General features: G+C 41.2%; 1 long non-coding RNA gene across 3 annotated transcripts; it reads left to right on the top strand.

Annotated features, from left to right (window-relative positions):
• The first annotated feature begins 224 nt into the window (after positions 1–224).
• LOC121233016 lies at positions 225–5,589 on the top strand. Of its 3 annotated transcripts, XR_005931819.1 has the most exons (3): positions 225–962; positions 1,304–1,404; positions 4,397–5,589. It is a non-coding gene; the product is annotated as an uncharacterized LOC121233016 (long non-coding RNA). The 3 variants fall into 3 exon arrangements; XR_005931818.1 differs by having other exon boundaries at positions 225–1,404; positions 4,414–5,589; XR_005931817.1 differs by having other exon boundaries at positions 225–1,404.
• Positions 5,590–20,196: the final 14,607 nt, after the last annotated feature.

Genomic DNA, 20,196 nt, shown 5'->3' with positions numbered 1-20,196 from the left:
ACGGGCTTCCCACAGCGTCACAGCCTCCTTTGGGAACCCACCTGCTCTGGCGTGGGGTCCTCCACGGGCTGCAGGTGGATATCTGCTCTGGCGTGGGGTCCTCCCTGGGCTGCAGGGGGACAGCCTGCCTCACCATGGTCTTCACCACGGGCTGCAGGGGAATCTCTGCTCCGGCGCCTGGAGCATCTCCCTCCCCCTCCTTCTTCACTGACCTTGGTGTCTGCAGGGTTGTTTCTCTTACATGTTCTCACTCCTCTCTTCCAGCTGCCATTTCTGTGCCCACTGCAACTTTTTTTTTCCTTCTTAAATATGTTATCACAGAGGCACTACCACTGTCCCTGATTGGCTTGGCCTCGGTCAGTGGTGGTTCTGTCTTAGAGCTGGCTAGCATTGGCTCTATCAGACATGGGGGGAAGCTTCCAGCAGCTTCTTACAGAAGCCACCCCTGTAGCCCCCCCTGCTACCAAAACCTTGCCATGCAAACCCAATACACTAAAGCAATTCAGATGGAAATTACATAACTCCAAGTTTTTTCCATAATTCAAATTCTAATAATTTAGGATGCATGTTGAGATCTTTGAATGAAAGTGCTAAAGAAACTCCATCTACCTTGATGCTAGTTATTTTAATGTTCTTATCCAATTAGGCCTTTGAACCCTCCATCAGATTGTTTTGAGTAAGGTTGACCAGGCACTCCATACAAAAGCATCTGTTGACCTAGCAGGTGAATATGCCAGATGTATGGAGAGTCTAGGAATTCCTGTGACCCCAGGCATGTCAGTCTGAAACTTTTCTACAGCATGTCCAAATGCCTTGATTAAACATGCCTTTCTTTCCCAATAATGCTTGACATAAAAAAAAAAAAAGAGTTGTTGTTTGTAAAATATTCTACTTTATGAAACTGAAATAATTACTTTAAAACTTGGGGTGATCTTAATGATCTCTTCTGAAGGAAGATTAAGGTAAATATAAAACAACCTTTTGGAGGCTATATTTTAGAGTGACTAGATGTGAATACCACATTAGATGTTCTGTCACATCCGTGTTGGATGTGCAACTAGCCTAAAATGGGAAATTGAGTTTCCCTTGTAGTCAACAGAATATGGCTGATACTTTTAGAGGCGTACTCAGACCCTTTTATGTTAGAAGTTTCAAAGTAGTTGATGCAAATTCTTTTATTAATTTCTTCTTAAAGTTGAAGTACTGTATACATCAAAGGAATAACTGCATTTGATTTAAATAAATTAATGTTAATCTACTTTTTAAGGAACAAACATGCTAGCTACTTTTGGACATTTGGCAGGTGGTTATGATGGTCAGTACTATGGATACCTGCGTAGTGAAGTGTTTTCCATGGACATTTTTTATAACTACTTTAAGCAAGAAGTTATAATGAATCCAAAGGTAGGTGATGAATACTTCTTACTGAAGACTTTTGTTGCACTTTGTCTCTGAAACCATATTTATTACAGTCATGATCCATAGGTGTAACATCTCAAGTACTTTTTCTGCACCTGTCAAATTCAGATCAACAACAACAAAAAAAAGTTGTATAAGTAACTTAATTACTTTAGAAAACCATCTTAAAATTTCCAAGAGCACTTGGATTTTAATACAATTCTTACATAGGGTCATATATTTAATATTATTTTATGAAACTTAAGACATTGTGTCACATTCACTAATGCCTTCCTCTTTGATTTTAGACTGAAAAACCATACTCCTCCATTGCAAGAGCAGATGCATATTCTGCTGTGAAAGCTGTATGATAATAGTGCTCTGTTTCCATTTGTCCTAGTTTCAGCTGGGATAGAGTTAACTGTCTTCCTAGTAGCTGGTACGGTGCTATGTTTTGAGTTCAGTATGTGAAGAATGTTGATAACACTGATGTTTTCAGTTGTTGGCTAAGTAGTGTTTAGACTAATGTCAAGGATTTTTCAGCTTCTCATGCCCAGCCAGCAGAAGAGGCTGGAGGGGCACAAGAAGTTGGCACAGGACACAGCCAGGGCAGCTGACCCAAAGTGGCCAACAGGGTATTCCATACCATGTGACGTCCCATCTAGTATAGGAACTGGGAAGTGGGGGCGGGGAATTGCTGCTTGGGGACTAGCTGGGTGTTGGTCGGCGGGTGGTGAGCAATTGCACTGCGCATCATTTGTACATTCCAATCCTTTCATTATTGCTGTTGTCATTTTATTAGTGTTATCATTATCATTATTCGTTTCTTTCTTTTCTGTTCTATTAACTGTTCTTATCTCAACCTGTGGTTTTGCTTCTTTTTCCCGATTTTCTCCCCCATCCCACTGGGTGGGGGGGAGTGAGTGAGCGGCTGCGTGGTGCTTAGTTGCTGGCTGGGGTTAAACCATGACACCATTAATAATACCTCAAGTGTGTGGTATTTTTATGTAGTTATTATTTAGAAAACTGAATTTATTTTGAGCTTCCTCTTTCACAGCACAGCATAACTCACAATTTTTTTCCTCTTTAGTTTTTTTCCCAAGTGGCTTTTGAAGTTCAAATCATTAACAGGTTCTAGATTTACTGGGTTTTTTTCCCTTGTGTAATTCTTCGGCCTCTTCTGCATCCAGCAGAATTTGTGCATGAGAGGCTTTGAGAATAATTTAATTATGCTAGGAGCAAGTGGATATTTGCTATGTTTCAGCTAAAAGGCAACTAGTGCCTCTTTTAATGTGAACCTTGCTATCCAAGCTAAGAAGTGAGGAAGAAAAGTGATTATTTGTGTGTGTGTGTGTGTGTGTGCGCGCCTCGCATTCTTGCACGTGTGTGGACACACACTTTGCTTGGATGCTGATATAACTCCAGGGGTAATTCTGTGGAGATTTGCCTTCCGTCCTCAGAGCAATGCTATTTTCTCAAATGTTTTCTCTTTCAACTTGTTTTTCTTATTTGCTTTCCATGTAAGTGTAATAGAGTTCCACAGGATGGGACAAACAATCTTTTATAAACAAATATTAGACACCAGCATGAATTTTATAGTTACTCATATTTCATTATATCTAGATTTAGACTACTGTTCAGAACAGCAGGAAAGGAACAGTTATGCTATCATGACTAGGGCTTTTAGAAATTTGACTTACCTCTTCCTGTTAGAATAAAACCTCTCTTCCTGTTTTGAGCAACAGTTATAGAAACTAGTTTCAGAGACTGTATCTATAAAAATTCTTCAGCAAACACTTAACTCTAACTTCATTAGTTGTCACATTCCTCAATTCTGGTCTCCCTAGAACTAAGCAATGTACTGACTCTGGACAGACATCAACGAAGACTCAAGTCTACTCAAATAACACTTTCAAACTAAAAGGAACAATTTCTTCGTTTGCTGCTAGTATTCAGGAAAGTGACACAAATAGAGAAATATAAGCAATGCTTCAGTAATTATTTTTTTTATTATTATTTTTCCATTTTAGTTTTTTCCAGCTGTTAATTGCATTACCAATTGCATTGTCTGAATTGTCATGGAAGTCCATTAGCTAAAAAGACCTTTGCTTGTTTTTGCAGTACAGCTATCAGGAAGTGGTGCAGTTCTGTAATCTCATAGCTTTGACGTGTGTGGGAAGTATATATGTGTATATACAGTGACTAAAAGGAAGAACATTGTTTTCCTCAATATCAAAAATATCTAGGACATCTGTATGCAAAATAATCATGATAGTCATGTCTCAGAAGCCCAAAATTCTCCAGATATGTTCTTTAAAATATGACCTCTTGTGAAGAAAGTCCTCATTATTGACTATTGTCTCAGAAGTTTGGTTCATTCTTTTTAAAGGAATCCATTCCTTCTAAAGTAATAATGTTTCTTCCTGAAAACAAAGCCTGAATTAAGTCTCCATTACCTTAAGACACTTTAATAGGGGAGTTAGATGTGTTTGTATATATTATATATACTACTATGCATATAATATGTGTATATGTGCCATGTTATTCCTCAGTGCTATATCTATCTCTGAACTATCATCTCTGTTCTCCAAACAGAGATTAAAGAAAAAGAAATCATCAATTAAGAGTGAATGGATGTTAGGTTCCCTTTTCCTGCCAGTCAGTCATGGGGATAATCCATCACTGAAGACTGTGTGGAAATTGCATGTTTGTTATCCGTTATAGAATGTCTACCAGACAAATTGTGATTGTAACTTCCAAAACAGTGTAAAACCACAAGAAAAAGGATTTCTTAGAGAATAGGTTAAACCTTTGCTGTCTTGAGTTCTTCCAACAGATCTAAATTATACTTGTGGTATATTCTGATTTGGTATTAAGAAAATCTGGAAGGAGAGAAGATGTTTAATCATGCATAGATTTTTAAATACACATAAAATACAGAAAAGAGGAAATTTGTAAGATAAGAAATACTAACATATTCTGCTTTACCTTTTATCAGGCTGGGATGAAATACAGAAACTTCATTTTGAAACCTGGAGGATCTTTGGATGGGATGGATCTGCTTCAGAATTTCTTGGAGCATAAACCAAGCCAGAGAACTTTCCTACTGAGTAAGGGATTATGTGTTCAGTAAGGTTATGGTTACTTTGTAATGGCATGTAAGTATGGAATGAGCTGGAAATGTCAGTGTATTTCACATCTTAACTATGTATAATTCTAGGGAAATTGGGTCAATTTTTGATGATTTTTTAAATTGTATAAGTAAAAATGTGATTTTTAAATTGCATAGGACTACAACATTGAACACGGGAAAAAAATCTGAGAGGTGTAGAAGCTGAGAAATTTGGATGGTAATTTCTTTGAATTTTTATGAAATAATAACTAATCAGCATGGGGAGTTGATGCCTTGTTTCTCTTTTAATAGATGCACTTAAACTATGTCTTGTGAACGAATTTTAAAACTGGAGAGGAAAAAAAGGACACTACCAGAAATAAAAGAAACAAATTCTTTTTTATTCTGTATTCTTTTATTGTATTGATGGCTCACGAATGTTTTTGATGAAGTGTGTTTGATTTAATCATGGTTTGGTTTCAGTCTAGCTTCCTGACAAATTTCAAGACTGAGAATCTGCCCCAGACAGCTTTACAGCAGAGATACTTGCGTGATACTTTTAGATTTCATTCTGATGCATGTTAAATTCTTGTATCATTTAGAAACTTATATAGTATAACTAAAAAGAAAAAACCCTACCATTTGAGCTATCATTTTCTTCCCTTCGTTGAGGAAAACCAGCCAAAATCTGTGACCTTGGCATTTCTCCCACCACTCTTTATTTTTTGTTGATGATCACAAATCAGGTCTTTTCCAAATTATATCAACACTGGCACTAAAAAGGTATACTTGAGCAATTATAATGGTTTCAGTTGGTTTGTGAAGTATTTTGAGATACATATAAGGAAGGAAGGGAAGAAGATGTCCCCAGTGGGCATAGTAAAAGTCAATACAAGTTTTTCCTATTCCTTTCCAGTGTGGAATGCAGAATTGCTACAAAAAAGCTTCATAAATTTAATGATTTCAGCTGTGGGAGTGTGAAAGTAATCAAGGAATTATTTTGCAGTTTTTCTACAAGATGAAGAAAAATGAGTCTCACAAGCCAATTATACACCACCCAAATAAAACTGCTAATCCAAGTGCCCTTTTTATGTCTTTAGATATCATACCTTACTTTGGTTTTGGTATTACAACGTGTATATGAAAAAAATTTAATTTTGGTTGCTAGCTAATATATTTTAGACATTTGAACCATAGCTGTAAACATGGTTGGTATTTTTATTTGTTTGTTCAACTGCAAAGTAAGAAAATGTGCCTTGTCAACTCAAAAGACTTATTCCTCTTTTTCTAGCAAAAGAAAACTGAAAGCATTCACTTTGGGTCAAATCTATCTGTTTCAGAGGGAAAAAAAACAACTGTGAATGTTCAGTTGAAACTATTTCTGTGTTTTTCTTTTAAAGCATTTAAACTGGAGGGAAAAAAAAGGAACTTGATTGGTTTCTCAAATGGAAAATTTGACAGGACTTATTTTTGAACCACACTAGTTATGGATGCGAAGAAACATAAAAGACTGTAGCCAAAACATATTAACTGTGTAGTCTTACCAGAGCACATAATTAAGTAAATCCTAATTCTCATAGTCAGTTACAGTTTTAGACCCCAGTTCTGCTGGGACATGAAAATGTGATACATGAAAATCACATATAAGAGTTACCTCTTGAATGGTATTCAAAACAGCTATAAAGGAAAGCTAAGGAAACTGATGGATGCAAGATTATCATAAAACCTGTGAACTTTGCCTAGATTAATTTCCATTACATTCTGACTGGATTTGGATCTATTTTGCTTTCTTTTTAAACATGTGTTTAAATTCTTATGATCCTACCTTATCAAAGGTTTTTCCCTTTCACACTTTAATGAGAGCTCCAATGAACTAAAATGTTGTTGAAAAAAAAAAAAAACCCTACTAAGTGATACTTTCCAAAAATGAATCTGCAAATCTAAACAATGAAAGCTTTATTAAGAAGCAAAATGCAGTATTTCTTTTTACAGCTGCTAGGCAGATTTCCACATGAGGGTGACCTTTCTCTGCATAAACCAGCAGTCTCAGATCAAGGTAGATAATTGTAAATGCAGTAATTATAAACAAAAATATATGGTGATAACATTTAAAAGTTAGATTTAAGACAGTACAGATGTTAATGATGATAATTTAATTGTTTATTTTCCTGTTCTTTAGAGAGTGTGTTATACAGTATATAGTTGTCGTGGTTTAACCCCAGCCAGCAACTAAGCACCACGCAGCCGCTCACTCCCTCCCCCCCCCCCGAGATGGGGGAGAGAATCAGGGAAGCCTAAGATTATGAATAGCTAATTTTCTGTATTGCCATTGCATTAGTTATTTCAGAAGTATCACTGAAACTATGATTCTACCATGCTTCAAAAGTATAGAGGTGTTAATAAGCAGCAATTATGAAAGATTACTACTAGCTGCTCACAATGTAAATATTTCTTCATGACACTGACATGTGAGTGTCTGTAAAAGATGAGTGCTCCATTCTGCTCTTCAGCATGTGCACAAAGATTTGCCAGGTATGTCTGAAAAACCAGCTCACTTTTTCAGTGTAATAATAATAGCCTTTCAGTCTGTCATGCTATGTGCATATATTCATGCTATGAATTGAGAAATGACTCTTGCAGAGTTTTTTCTGTTGGTTTGGCTGAACCGAACAATGCTTTGTTGGGAGTTGGGGGGGACAGCAGGTACCAGAGGCATGATCCTGCTCCCATTTTAGTCAATAAGAATTTTACCACAGAAATAGAGGCTGGATAAGGCCTTTTGCATGCAAAAAGTTCAGTCTTGATAAGTAGCTTCTTATCCTATATTTAAGAAAGCAGCTCATAAAGATGTTGCATATCAGCAGAGATTTATAGATACAGGCTTTAATAATATGCAAACCAGACATGCAAATCTATACATTTTTGCAAATCTGCATGAGAACATTTTAAGTTGTGAGTTCAGACTTCTCATGCCTCATATATTTCTATCTTGAGCCTAACTTCATATGACTGCTGATTGTCCTGGACACAGTGCAATGCAAATGCTACTGCACTTCCCAGTGTCCTAAAGAGCATGTTTAATGGCAACTTGGGCAATTCTGAAGTGCTGTGCCATGGAGACAGCCCTGACACAGCTGAATATCCCATAGGGAAAAGAAGAAAGGAGGTGGTCATGTAATTGAAGACTATGTCATAAAGCACAGTCACCAGTGGGTGTAATTATGGTTGAATGTAATTATGCACCTCCTAACCTTATGTACCTTAATTATAGCACCTCCTAACTCTTTGAGTGCTTGCCTTGGAACTCAGTCTGGTGTAGCTCTGCTGGCCTACAAAACACACCATGGCTGTATCAGCTGTGACCCTCATTGCTAAAAGACAGTTACTTGGTTAATGCAATCATCAGTGGGTTTTCTGTATGTGTTTAACTTTTTTAAGCTAGTTAGTGAAGAAATTTGGCAGTAGACTTTGAAGAAAGTAAACCTGTTACCAAGAGCTTTGGCTGTCTTGTTTTTCTGGGGAATGAGAGCCATTCAGGAGTGCTCAGGGTAGCAGCTAGGGAGCTCAGGAACCTTGGAAGCTTCTCAGAGCATTTGGAGCAGATAGTGTCATTGTCCAAACTGAGTGTCGGAACAAAACACAGTCCCCAGAAGCCACAGTACTTCCTGCCAGAGTCACATGGCATGACAGTTCCTTCCAGCACTCTCTGCCTGGATGATCTTCACCACTCTTGCCCCTACATACCTTTCTCTGTGGGAAAAAACCTCAATCTTCTCTGAAATGAGCCATGATAAAATGTCTCACGTGTGCATATATCTCAAGGGCTTGCTATTGGAAGGAAGCTGTCTAGCCAGTTAGGTCTATGTCATCATGGTGAAAGCAGAGAAGTGTTCCACCCACAGCGATGTTTTGCCCTTAATGGAAGAACTTAGCCTAATCCTCACATTCATTTGAAAACACTTAACAGCGGTAGGCAGGGAGACAGACTATGACAAATGCATCTGAATGATATAACCTTTTGTCTCAACAGTATTTCTATGAAGAATAACAACAATTTTGGTTTTCAGTGTCTTTAAGAAAAATTCCTGCACTGAATAAGGAAAACTACTTGTCAACTTAAAGGATCCTGAAAATCCAGATGTATGAGAAACAGCTGTACAATAATACATAGTTTAAAGCAAAAAACAGTATTTAGCTAACAAAGTGAAAGACCACCTAGTACTGTTGAATCTTGTTACCTTTTGATGGAGGCAGGAGGTACAAAGAAGCTTTATTTGCTCTGCTGTGCAGTGACTAGGCTGTATGACAACACTTAAGTAACAAGACACTCCAAAGGGAACAGGCGAGGATGGATGGATGCACTAGCAAGTAGGACTTGCACAAAAGACATCCCTAGGGACACAGCATCATTTTGGATGGCTCTACCTGGAGCTTGGCTCTGTTACCCAGCCCTGCCCATAGGCAGCCCACAGTCTCATGAGACTCTGAAAGAATAGTATGAGATGAACAAAGGAAATTAGTATCTTTTTTTTTAAATTACAGTATGTGTTTAGAGATTGTCAAGATCCACTAGCAAAGCAAGAACTCTACTACAAAAGTATCCCTACTATCTTGCCCTAACTTTCTTCAGAACATTCATCAGTTTCTTCTGAAAGTGCATTTTCTTTCTGCTAAATAACCATAGCAAAAACATTTCAGGCTGTATCCAGCCAAATGTTAATGTTGTTAGAAGCAGTAATAATTATGCAAACAAATTATGCACTGGTCACTGAAGGCGAGTTCTGCATCCAACCTGAATACAAGCAGGCTATTGTGTTTTTAGTGAAGCAGCATGAAATTATATATCAGAAACTAAAATTCCCTTCTGACTTCTCTGTAGGTAAAAGGGATGTTGCTGGGAAAGGCAAGAGACCTTTGATGGCTTTTGAAATGTTGTAGAAAATGATGCAGATCACAACTGATGCACTTCCTGCCTGGATGAAAGATTGGTGGTGTGTGTAATGGCTGGGTAGCGCTGCTCTGATGACCATTTCATTGTCTGATGTGTTTCATTCAGACAATTGCAGTGTAATAAGAAAAACACTGGTACCTAGATTTCCCAGTATGGCTGCTGTACAGCATGTCTGTTAATGTTTCTTCCTCTCTTATCTCGAGATTTGTTGCTATAATGAATTATTTCCCCTCCCCCCCTTCAGTTCCTTCAACTGGGAGCTTCTCTTCATGTTAGTGCCCTTTCTCTTGACTCTGAATTAATTAAGGGTGAAACTGGAACAGTGACTCATAGCAGAGGAGAAGAGTTTCTTATTAGTAATAAGCAAAAGTCGTCACAGGAATCCACTGTTTCCAACAACGCCTTCCTTTCTTGTGTTATTCCCACACTGATCATGTTAACTGATGCCTCTTTAGACACTAATTGCTGTATTGATGAGTCTGAATTGGACAGTTTCGCTATTTGGGGGTTTTGGGGGGACCCGATCTCCAAAAAGTTGAAAGTGCTAATTATATTGGCAATTACTTTAAAGCTCTTATCCTATTTTTGCCAATGTCCATTTCCATGGTAACAGGAGCAGGTACAGCAGCATTCAGCCAAGCGGCTCAGAGCTCTTGGCTATATCAGTGGTGGCTGAGTTTGGAAAGATATACAAATTGCGTGTACAGATTTTCCAAGACTCCAGAGATTTCTTTGCCACAGATCTATCTTAAAATATCAAAAAGCTATCCTAATAATGAGATTCCCTCTTTGTAAGCTGTATAGGCTTTTTTAAAGCTTTGATTTTACCCTTAGGTGAACTGGCAGGTCTTCTAAAGGCTGGACTGCAGCCAGAGTCCTCAGGGGAAATTCTGTCTGACTCAGCAACTATTTTTTTTCTGCAGCCTCCTGGGCTAAGGACAGCTCTGCCACTTCCTAACTCTTGGGCCTTGTCTGCTAGGCAAATTTCAAAAAAGAAATTCCCACCAGTGCTTTGAGCGTGTCTGAAATTGTAAACAGACTCTATTTGGCGTGGTTTATGTCATTGACCTACAGTCAGTGTTAAAATTACTTAGGCTGCTGTCAGCTGCAGCAACTTCTTAGATATTTAAGCTTTTAGCATGTAACTGTTTTTTTCCCCACATGTTGTAAACATGAATCGTTCATGTTTTCTTTATGAAGCAGAAACGATTCCAGACTGTTGTGGCTGGTTATTCACATGCTCAGCAAAGCCACGTGTGACATTGCCATGCTCTGGAGTGAAAGTTCTGAAGTGATCTTAGTGGAGTCATGAGCAAGAGAAAATCATAAGGTATCCTATTTTCTGCCTGGGTGAGCTTCAGAGCTCAAAACAAGCTCCAACAAGAGCACTCCAACAGGGAGAGCAAAATGTTTGGCTTTACAGACAGGTGCCTCTATAGGGCATATTAAAAATATGACATCATAATGAAATAAAGATCATAAGGATTATGTAGCATTGCTTCCTTTCCCATGTTTCTAGAAATATTAACAAACATCTAGAAATATTAACAAACATCTAGAAATATTAATTTTTTTCTGTGATTAGCACTGATACATTTTTAAAAGAATTTTTTTGTTAACTAATACATTTCTTTTTGTTTAATTAAAGTTTATTCAATTCTGCAATTAATATTAAATTTCACTCTTGAGCAAGTCTGCTATCTACAGTGAGATTATACCTATCCTGTTTATTTAAAAGAAATAAATAAGAACAATAGATAAATCATAGCTAAATAATATAAGGTGTCTTAGAATTTAAGGAGGAACTGGATAATCATCAGTTTTGAAGATCAGGGCACTTTACTTATGTCAGAATGTAGGACCTTAAATATTTGCATTTGTTTTATTTCTTTCCTTTTAATCTTGGCATTGCTTTTATGACACAGGATCAGTTTTCTAATTCTACATATCTAAAATAAGTGACAGTTAATACTTGGGCATGCTTTATCTTCCCTAATTTCAAGCAAAGAAAGATCAATTTAAGTTCATAGGGCTGTTCCATGCTAAGAGATACCTCACAACTAAGCTATACTGTCCTCTACCCAGCAAAACTCTTAATATACTAGCACAGGATAAAACTCAAAGTGATGGGCTTACCTTTTCTAGAAAAGAAAGAAAAAAGAGGTTTTGGTGGCTAGCAAACTTGGGGGCAGAGGAAGGAGAAAAAATTGTTGATAATAACCTTCATACAGTGCTCCTGTTATTTTACTGACAAGTTACATGGTTATTAACCACAACTAGTCCCTGTATTGGGCAAGGGAAAGATGTACTCTGTTCTTGGGATGTTTATGCTGTAGAGCCTGCCTGCTTTTCTTGGATCCTTCCACTTACTAAAACAAACCATATTATTGAGTATCAAACTTCAATAGTGTGTGTACATGGAGACAATGGTATGAGGCTAAGACATCTTGTGCCATCCTCTTGTTCTCATTCAGCTTCTTATTATTTTACTAATGTCCTTACACCCGAGGTTAAAGGGCCATCGTGTTACTCCCGTGTTTTCTGTGTGGTTGCACATTAGCTACAGATTGCTTTGTCAGGTGGGACACGTCTGTCTGACAAATGTTCCAGCTCTGTAGGAGTTGGACTAAAGCAGAGGAGGTGTCTCGCTTGTCTTGGTCATAATGCTTTAAAGAAATCTTCTGGGAAGAGAAACATGGGAAAACTGATTCTTTTATAAATCACAGCTGCAAAAACAAAAAGGCTCCTCTGCATCCGAGCAGACCAGCTACAGAGCCTGATGTCCCATTTCCCAAAAACTCAGAGTTCTCTGCAGTTGGAAAACAAGTAGACTAAATGTTATTTACATCCTGGCAGAGAGATGGCTGTCATCCAAAATTCCCTCACAGAGAAATTTAGCAGAACTTTTGGACCCAGCATCTAGGGTAAACCAGGGATAGCATATTTACAAATGTCTACATAAAGAAATAGCAGAGTTAAAGATGTTTACCCTAATTGGGTTACACAGAGAAAACAATGATCTGAAACTGGAAAACTGAAAGAAAAGCTGTTCTGAATATACAATAATATACTGTGCTAATCTTCAGTTGTATTCTGCAAAGTGGGCAAACAACTACCATCTGGAGATGGGGAATCTAACAAAACAAGCCTGCAGACTGTTGGGTCAGAGAAATGGATGGTTGATCTGGTTCGCCTGACACTTAAAATTTATGTGCAGAATATTTAATAATTTGACTGACTTAATTCTAAGTCTCTGTATCTGAAAGCAGAAGTAGAGGAGACTGAAGGTAGATAGTGGTAAAGCAGGAGGGAGTGGAGAGAAAATCGTGTGAAAAGCAAATATGGATGTGCTTTAGTGAAGAGTAAAAGCTTACGGGGCAGGGGGATGGGAGAAGGTAGGACCTATTCTTAGCACATAATGCAAATGTCTCAGATTGGCACTTTGGAGAACCATTTCCTTATATTGGCACTCATGTTTAAGTTCACTTTGCAGAAACAAACCAATAAATGCTATTAAGACTGATCACAAATGAAAGAGAGCTTGCTCTGCCCACGCTGAAGCTTGTATCCCACTGAAATGTGGTTCCCATGTTTGGATTTGCCTTCATTTGTAATTTCAGCAATGAGGCCCTGGAGCTGTATTGTGCTGACAACAAAACCATTCACCTGAGCTGCTTCTGTCCTTGAGTTTGTCCCCACAGAATTTTATTTATTCCCTTCTTGCCTCCTTGGCTGTGTGGCTTTTTGTACCTTTTAGAGGAAGCTGTGCAACCACCTGTTCTTATTGGCAGGTTAAATTGGCAAAATATTTGTTTCTCATAGGCCTGAGACTGACTTACAGGGAAGAAAATAGCAAAACACAACCATATTGTGCCCTTCACCACCCCTGAGCAATGAAGTGCAGCGCTGCAGGCTTTTGTAAGGCAGGTGGCATGCCAAAGTCCGCAAAAGGGCTGTGCCAGCCCTGAGAGTTCTGAATGGCTAAAGAAAACATGTATGATAATTTTTTTGCCGTTCTGACAGTAAGCTATTATCATCATGTTTAGATGCCACGAGCCTGCAAGTGTGGAAACTTATCCAGTTTATTAAGCTGAACTGCCTTTTCATTTGATTTATCTCTTCTTGTTTCCCTGCTAGGTGTAAGCAGTTTGTGGTTTGCCTGCGTCCTTCAGCAGCAAGGAGGGGAGCAGCTCTGGTGTCGGCTAGTAGTTCTGGAGGACTCATTCATCAGATCCAAGAAGCTGAAGGTATGACTATTTCTCTCCCCCGAGGCCAGTCACACTCTGCTAGTCGCATCACAGCAGCCACCAGACAGCCCCACTGACAGAAGCAATGGCTGGACTTGGCTTGCTGCTGCAGCCTAACCCTGTGCTGGGTAACCAAGCCGTTTCTGTCAGTCACGTTTCCTGCAGTGTTTCAGCAGATATTGGCACATGACCAAGAAGAGTTCAACAACTTCAATAGGTTCCTCTCACACTACAGTATCTATTATTTGTTTTACAGTGGTGTACTGAGTGCTGCCATGCTGCAAATACTAAATAAGGGAGGTTCCCTGTCCCAGGTTGCATACGATCCAAAGATAGAGGGATTATGGTGTTCCTGCTACGAATGGTCCATGTCAGACCGGGATGCAGAGTTCAGAGCTTCTAAATCCTAGATCAGCAAATTAACAAGATTATCCTTTCTCTCTGAAAACAAGATTGAGAGAGATTTTGTTAACAGCAGGCCACCCAAAAACTAAGTTACATTAAATTGCCTGGAACTGTAAAACATTTAGATTTTTATACTGTATGTATACTTAGTAAAAAAGCCACCTCTGATGGTAAAGTCTAAAAGTGCCTCTGTTTGGAAATGCTACCTTGATCATACAGATACAGTCACATGTCAGTTGTGAGGCTATTTGAAAGTGTCGTGGTTTAACCCCAGCCAGCAACTAAGCACCACGCAGCCGCTCACTCCCTCCCCCCCCATCCAGTGGGATGGGGGAGAAAATCGGGAAAAGAAGCAAATCCATGGGTTGAGATAAGAACAGTTTAATAGAACAGAAAAGAAGAAACGAATAATGATAATGATAACACTAATAAAATGACAACAGCAATAATGAAAGGATTGGAATGTACAAATGATGCGCAGTATAATTGCTCACCGCCCACTGACCGGCACCCAGCTAGTCCCCGAGCGGCGATTCCCCGCCCCCACTTCCCAGATCCTATACTGGATGGGACGTCACATGGTATGGAATACCCTGTTGGCCAGTTTGGGTCAGGTGCCCTGGCTGTGTCCTGTGCCAACTTCTTGTGCCCCTCCAGCTTTCTCGCTGGCTGGGCATGAGAAGCTGAAAAATCCTTGACATTAGTCTAAACACTACTAGCAGCAACTGAAAACATCGGTGTTATCAACATTCTTCACATACTGAACTCAAAACATAGCACCGTACCAGCTACTAGGAAGACAGTTAACTCTATTCCAGCTGAAACTAGGACAGTATCCACCCCTTATTCTATACCATTGACGTCATGCTCAGTTCCTATACCTTTAGTTACATCCTGGTCAGTCATTATCAGCTTTTCCATCCCTTTGAGACATATGAACAATGATATATATATATATATATGTATACATACACAGAGATATCATTCCTTTAGTTTATGGGTTATGTTCATTAAATGTTCGTTGAGTTTATTTAGTTCCTGACTCTGGGCTCCATCTGTCATACCAGTCTTTCTGGGCAGGAGGGATGGTGCAAAGTCCTCTCAGTCAGTAGAGCAGAAATGGGCTTCAGTGCAGTGTGACGAGCAGTTGACATTGGACGCAGCAGGAGGATGGTGTGCACCGTTGGATTGTTGCATGCTGGAGTCAGTTCTGGTTCCATCACTACTGCGCTTCATTCAGTTTTATCACAGTTCATTCTTGCTTGATCTAAGTGATTCTTACTATAGTACTATGGATATAGCATATAACAATTATAGTAATGATAACATACAGTAGCAGGGTTATATAGCAACTAATATCATACAGGTTAATTCTGGCTATTCTCACCTAAAATTAAATCCCCTTGAGGCACACATCGAACTTCCCCATCTTTTCACATCACCCACCAATTGCACCCAGGCCCTTGAGCAAAAGCAATCCCACGAATGGGTTTACCTTTGCCTGAGGCAGGAGTAACCCAGACTGTCTTCCCTAACATATTTTTTGTGTGCACTACAGGGACTTTATCCCCTTCTACAGTACGTAAAAATTCTGACTGGGCAGGGCCACCCCGATTGGCAGATCCTCTGGTGTTGACTAACCAGGTGGCTTTTGCTAAATGTGTATCCCAATGTTTGAAAGTTCCACCCCCCCATTGCTCTCAATGTAGTCTTTAACAGTCCATTGTATCGCTCAACTTTCCCAGAGGCTGGTGCATGATAGGGGATGTGATACACCCACTCAGTGCCATGCTCTTTGGCCCAGGTGTCTATGAGGTTGTTTCGGAAATGAGTCCCGTTGTCTGACTCAATTCTCTCTGGGGTGCCATGTCGCCACAAGAACTGCTTTTCAAGGCCCAAGATAGTGTTCCGGGCGGTGGCATGGGGTACAGAATATGTTTCCAGCCATCCGGTGGTTGTTTCCACCATTGTGAGCACATAGCGCTTGCCTTGGCGAGTTTGTGGGAGTGTGATATAGTCAATCTGCCAGGCTTCCCCAAATTTATATTTCAGCCATCGTCCTCCATACCACAGGGGCTTTAACCGTTTGGCTTGCTTAATTGCAGCACATGTTTCACATTCATGGATAACCTGTGCAATAGTGTCCATGGTCAAGTCCACCCCTCGGTCACGAGCCCATCTATATGTTGCATCTCTTCCCTGATGGCCTGAAGCATCATGGGCCCATCGAGCCATAAATAGCTCACCCTTATGTTGCCAGTCCAGGTCCACCTGAGCCACTTCAATCTTGGCAGCCTGATCCACCTGTTGGTTGTTTTGATGTTCTTCAGTGGCCCGACTCTTGGGTACGTGAGCATCTACATGACGTACTTTTATAACCAGATTCTCTAGCCGGGACGCGATATCTTGCCACAGTGTGGCAGCCCAAATGGGTTTACCTCTGCGCTGCCAGTTGCTCTGCTTCCATTGCTGTAACCACCCCCACAGGGCATTTGCCACCATCCATGAGTCAGTATAGAGATAGAGCACTGGCCACTTCTCTCTTTCAGCAATGTCTAACGCTAGCTGGATGGCTTTCACCTCTGCAAACTGACTCGATTCACCTTCTCCTTCAGCAGTTTCTGCGACTTGTCGTGTAGGACTCCATACAGCAGCCTTCCACCTCCGATGCTTTCCCACAATGCGACAGGACCCATCAGTGAACAGAGCATATTGCCTCTCATTTTCTGGCAGTTTATTATACAGCGGGGCCTCTTCAGCACGCGTTACCTCCTCCTCTGGCGACATTCCAAAATCTTTGCCTTCTGGCCAGTCCATGATCACTTCCAAAATTCCTGGGCGACTGGGGTTTCCTATGCGAGCCCATTGTGTGATCAGTGCAATCCACTTACTCCACGTGGCATCAGTCGCGTGATGTGTAGAGGAGACCCTCCCTTTGAACATCCAGCCCAGCACTGGCAGTCGGGGTGCTAAGAGGAGCTGTGTTTCAGTACCAACCACTTCTGAGGCAGCTCGAACTCCTTCATATGCTGCCAATATCTCTTTTTCAGTTGGAGTATAGCGAGCCTCGGATCCTCTGTATCCTCGACTCCAAAACCCCAGGGGTCGACCTCGGGTCTCCCCAGGTGCTTTCTGCCAGAGGCTCCAGGTAGGTCCATTCTCCCCGGCTGCAGTATAGAGCACATTTTTAACATCTTGTCCTGCCCGGACTGGTCCAAGGGCTACTGCATGAACAATCTCCCGTTTAATTTGTTCAAAGGCTTGCTGTTGCTCAGGGCCCCATTTAAAATCATTCTTCTTCCGGGTCACTTGATAGAGAGGGCTTACAATCAGACTGTAATTTGGAATATGCATTCTCCAAAAACCCACAACACCTAAGAAAGCCTGTGTTTCTTTTTTATTAGTCGGTGGAGACATAGCTGCTATTTTGTTGATCACATCCATTGGGATCTGACGACGTCCATCTTGCCATTTTATTCCTAAAAACTGGATCTCCTGTGCGGGTCCCTTGACCTTACTTTCTTTTATGGCAAAACCGGCTTTCAGAAGGATTTGGATTATTTTCTTCCCTTTCTCAAAGACTTCTTCTGCCGTGTTGCCCCATACAATGATGTCATCAATGTATTGCAGGTGTTCCGGAGCTTCACCTTTTTCCAGTGCAGTCTGGATTAGTCCATGGCAAATGGTGGGGCTGTGTTTCCACCCCTGGGGCAATCGATTCCAAGTGTACTGGACACCCCTCCAAGTAAAGGCAAACTGTGGACGACACTCTGCTGCCAGAGGGATTGAGAAAAACGCATTAGCAATGTCAATTGTGGCATACCACTTGGCTGCCTTTGACTCTAGTTCGTATTGAAGTTCTAGCATATCTGGAACGGCAGCACTCAGCGGTGGCGTAACTTCATTCAGGCCACGATAGTCAACTGTTAGTCTCCACTCCCCGTTAGACTTTCGCACTGGCCATATGGGACTATTAAACGGTGAGCGAGTTTTGCTGATCACTCCTTGGCTCTCCAGTTGGCGAATCAACTTGTGGATGGGAATCAGAGTGTCTCGGTTGGTGCGATATTGCCGCCGGTGCACCGTCGTGGTAGCAATTGGCACTTGTTGTTCTTCAACCCTCAGCAACCCCACAATCGAAGGGTCTTGAGAGAGACCAGGCAGGGTAGACAGCTGTTCAGTGCCCTCCATCTCCAAGGCAGCTATACCAAAAGCCCATCGATACCCCTTCGGGTCCTTAAAATACCCTCTCCTGAGATAGTCTATGCCAAGGATACACAGAGCCTCCGGACCAGTCACAATGGGGTGTTTCTGCCATTCATTCCCAGTTAGGCTTACTTCAGCTTCCAATTGCCTTGTCAATGCCACCTTCCCTGGCAAGTGATCCCAGCTGCTTGGCTTCCCTACCTTCTAATTCCAACCTATTAGCCCCATTGTCCCAGCATCGGAGTAGCCAGGTGATAATATGCTCACCTATACGGCGGCCAAAATCTTTTCGCATATCCCGCAGTTCACTCAAGGATAGGGACCGGGTTATTACCTCTGGTTCTGCCTCTTCCTCCTGTTCCCGTGATGACCCTGGTTCACCTTCATCCTTTGCTAAGCGAGCTGATTTTTTTGTATATTTCTTTTTCTGTACGGGGGCAACCAATACTGGTGCAGGTTGATCCGCTGGTTCAGTTGCAGTATCGCTCGCCGGGTTTTAGATAACCGCAGCGTCTGTCGCCAAGGTTTGGGCAGCAGCAGTGCTCGTTGCCGCGGATGGAGGGGCTGCAGTGCCTGTTGCTGATGTTTGGGTAGCCACAGTTCTCGTTGCCAGGGCTGGAGGGGTCACGGTGCCTGTCACCAAGGTCTGGGTGGCCGCAATGCTCGTCGCCGGGGCTGGAGGGGCCGCAGCGCCCATTGCCGGGGTTTGGGTGACCGCAGTGCTCATCGTTTTGTTGTTAGGTCCAGAGACCTTCTCTTCCCCTTGGGGGTGCTGAGTTGTGTCGAACAGGGCTCGATAGGCATGGGCCAGGCCCCAGCACGTTGCAGTGATTTGTATCTCTCTGGAGCTGCCGGGGTGACAGCATACCTTTTCCAAATATTTTACTAGTTCTTCTGGATTCTGCACTTGTTCAGGGGTGAATTTCCAAAACATTGGAGGTGCCCACTTTTCTAAGTACTTGCCCATACTACCCCACACACCCTGCCACTCATAATTATCCAGCCTCGGGGCGGACCTCTGGGTGATCTTCTTAAGTAGTTGTTTAACCTTAAACAAGAGCTGAACCACATTCAGGAGCATGCTAATTCCCAGCAATAGGGCTAGGACCGTGCTGGTATCAACATCCCAAGAGTATTCAAATTTTTCAAAATTCTCAAACACCATTGTAACTGGACTGAAGGAGAAAGGAGAGGGGAAGAAAGGTATCCCACTCATAGACTGGTTTTCCAAGGAGGAAAGGTAAATGGTATAATTATTAATAGTTTCCCACAGATGGCTCCCGCCGTATAAAGGTGACAATGCTGAGTGCAAATACCGGATTAATTCCACAACTGATGACTTTATCATACCATAAACCAGTGTTATACAACACATCAAAGCGAAAACCTTAATCCACCTCCCACGGATGATAAGCAGGAGAAGAGGGACTACATACAGCAAGCGAGGTGATACATAACAGAACTTTAAAAACCAGAGCAACAACTCTAACACATAAATCAACATAATGACCAGCGACTATTAGACCAATATAATGAATGCTTATAACAATTTTGTTTTAACGAGCTCTGGTCAGGTTTGTCGTTATCTCAACCCTTCGTGCCCCACGTTGGGCGCCAAAATGGACTGTCGTGGTTTAACCCCAGCCAGCAACTAAGCACCACGCAGCCGCTCACTCCCTCCCCCCCACCCAGTGGGATGGGGGAGAAAATCGGGAAAAGAAGCAAATCCACGGGTTGAGATAAGAACAGTTTAATAGAACAGAAAAGAAGAAACGGATAATGATAATGATAACACTAATAAAATGACAACAGCAATAATGAAAGGATTGGAATGTACAAATGATGCGCAGTGTAATTGCTCACCGCTCACTGACCGG

The sequence above is a fragment of the Aquila chrysaetos genome (genome assembly GCF_900496995.4).
Source record: "Aquila chrysaetos chrysaetos chromosome W unlocalized genomic scaffold, bAquChr1.4 W_unloc_3, whole genome shotgun sequence".
Lineage (NCBI taxonomy): Eukaryota > Metazoa > Chordata > Aves > Accipitriformes > Accipitridae > Aquila > Aquila chrysaetos.
This window is presented reverse-complemented; position numbering and strand designations above follow the sequence as displayed.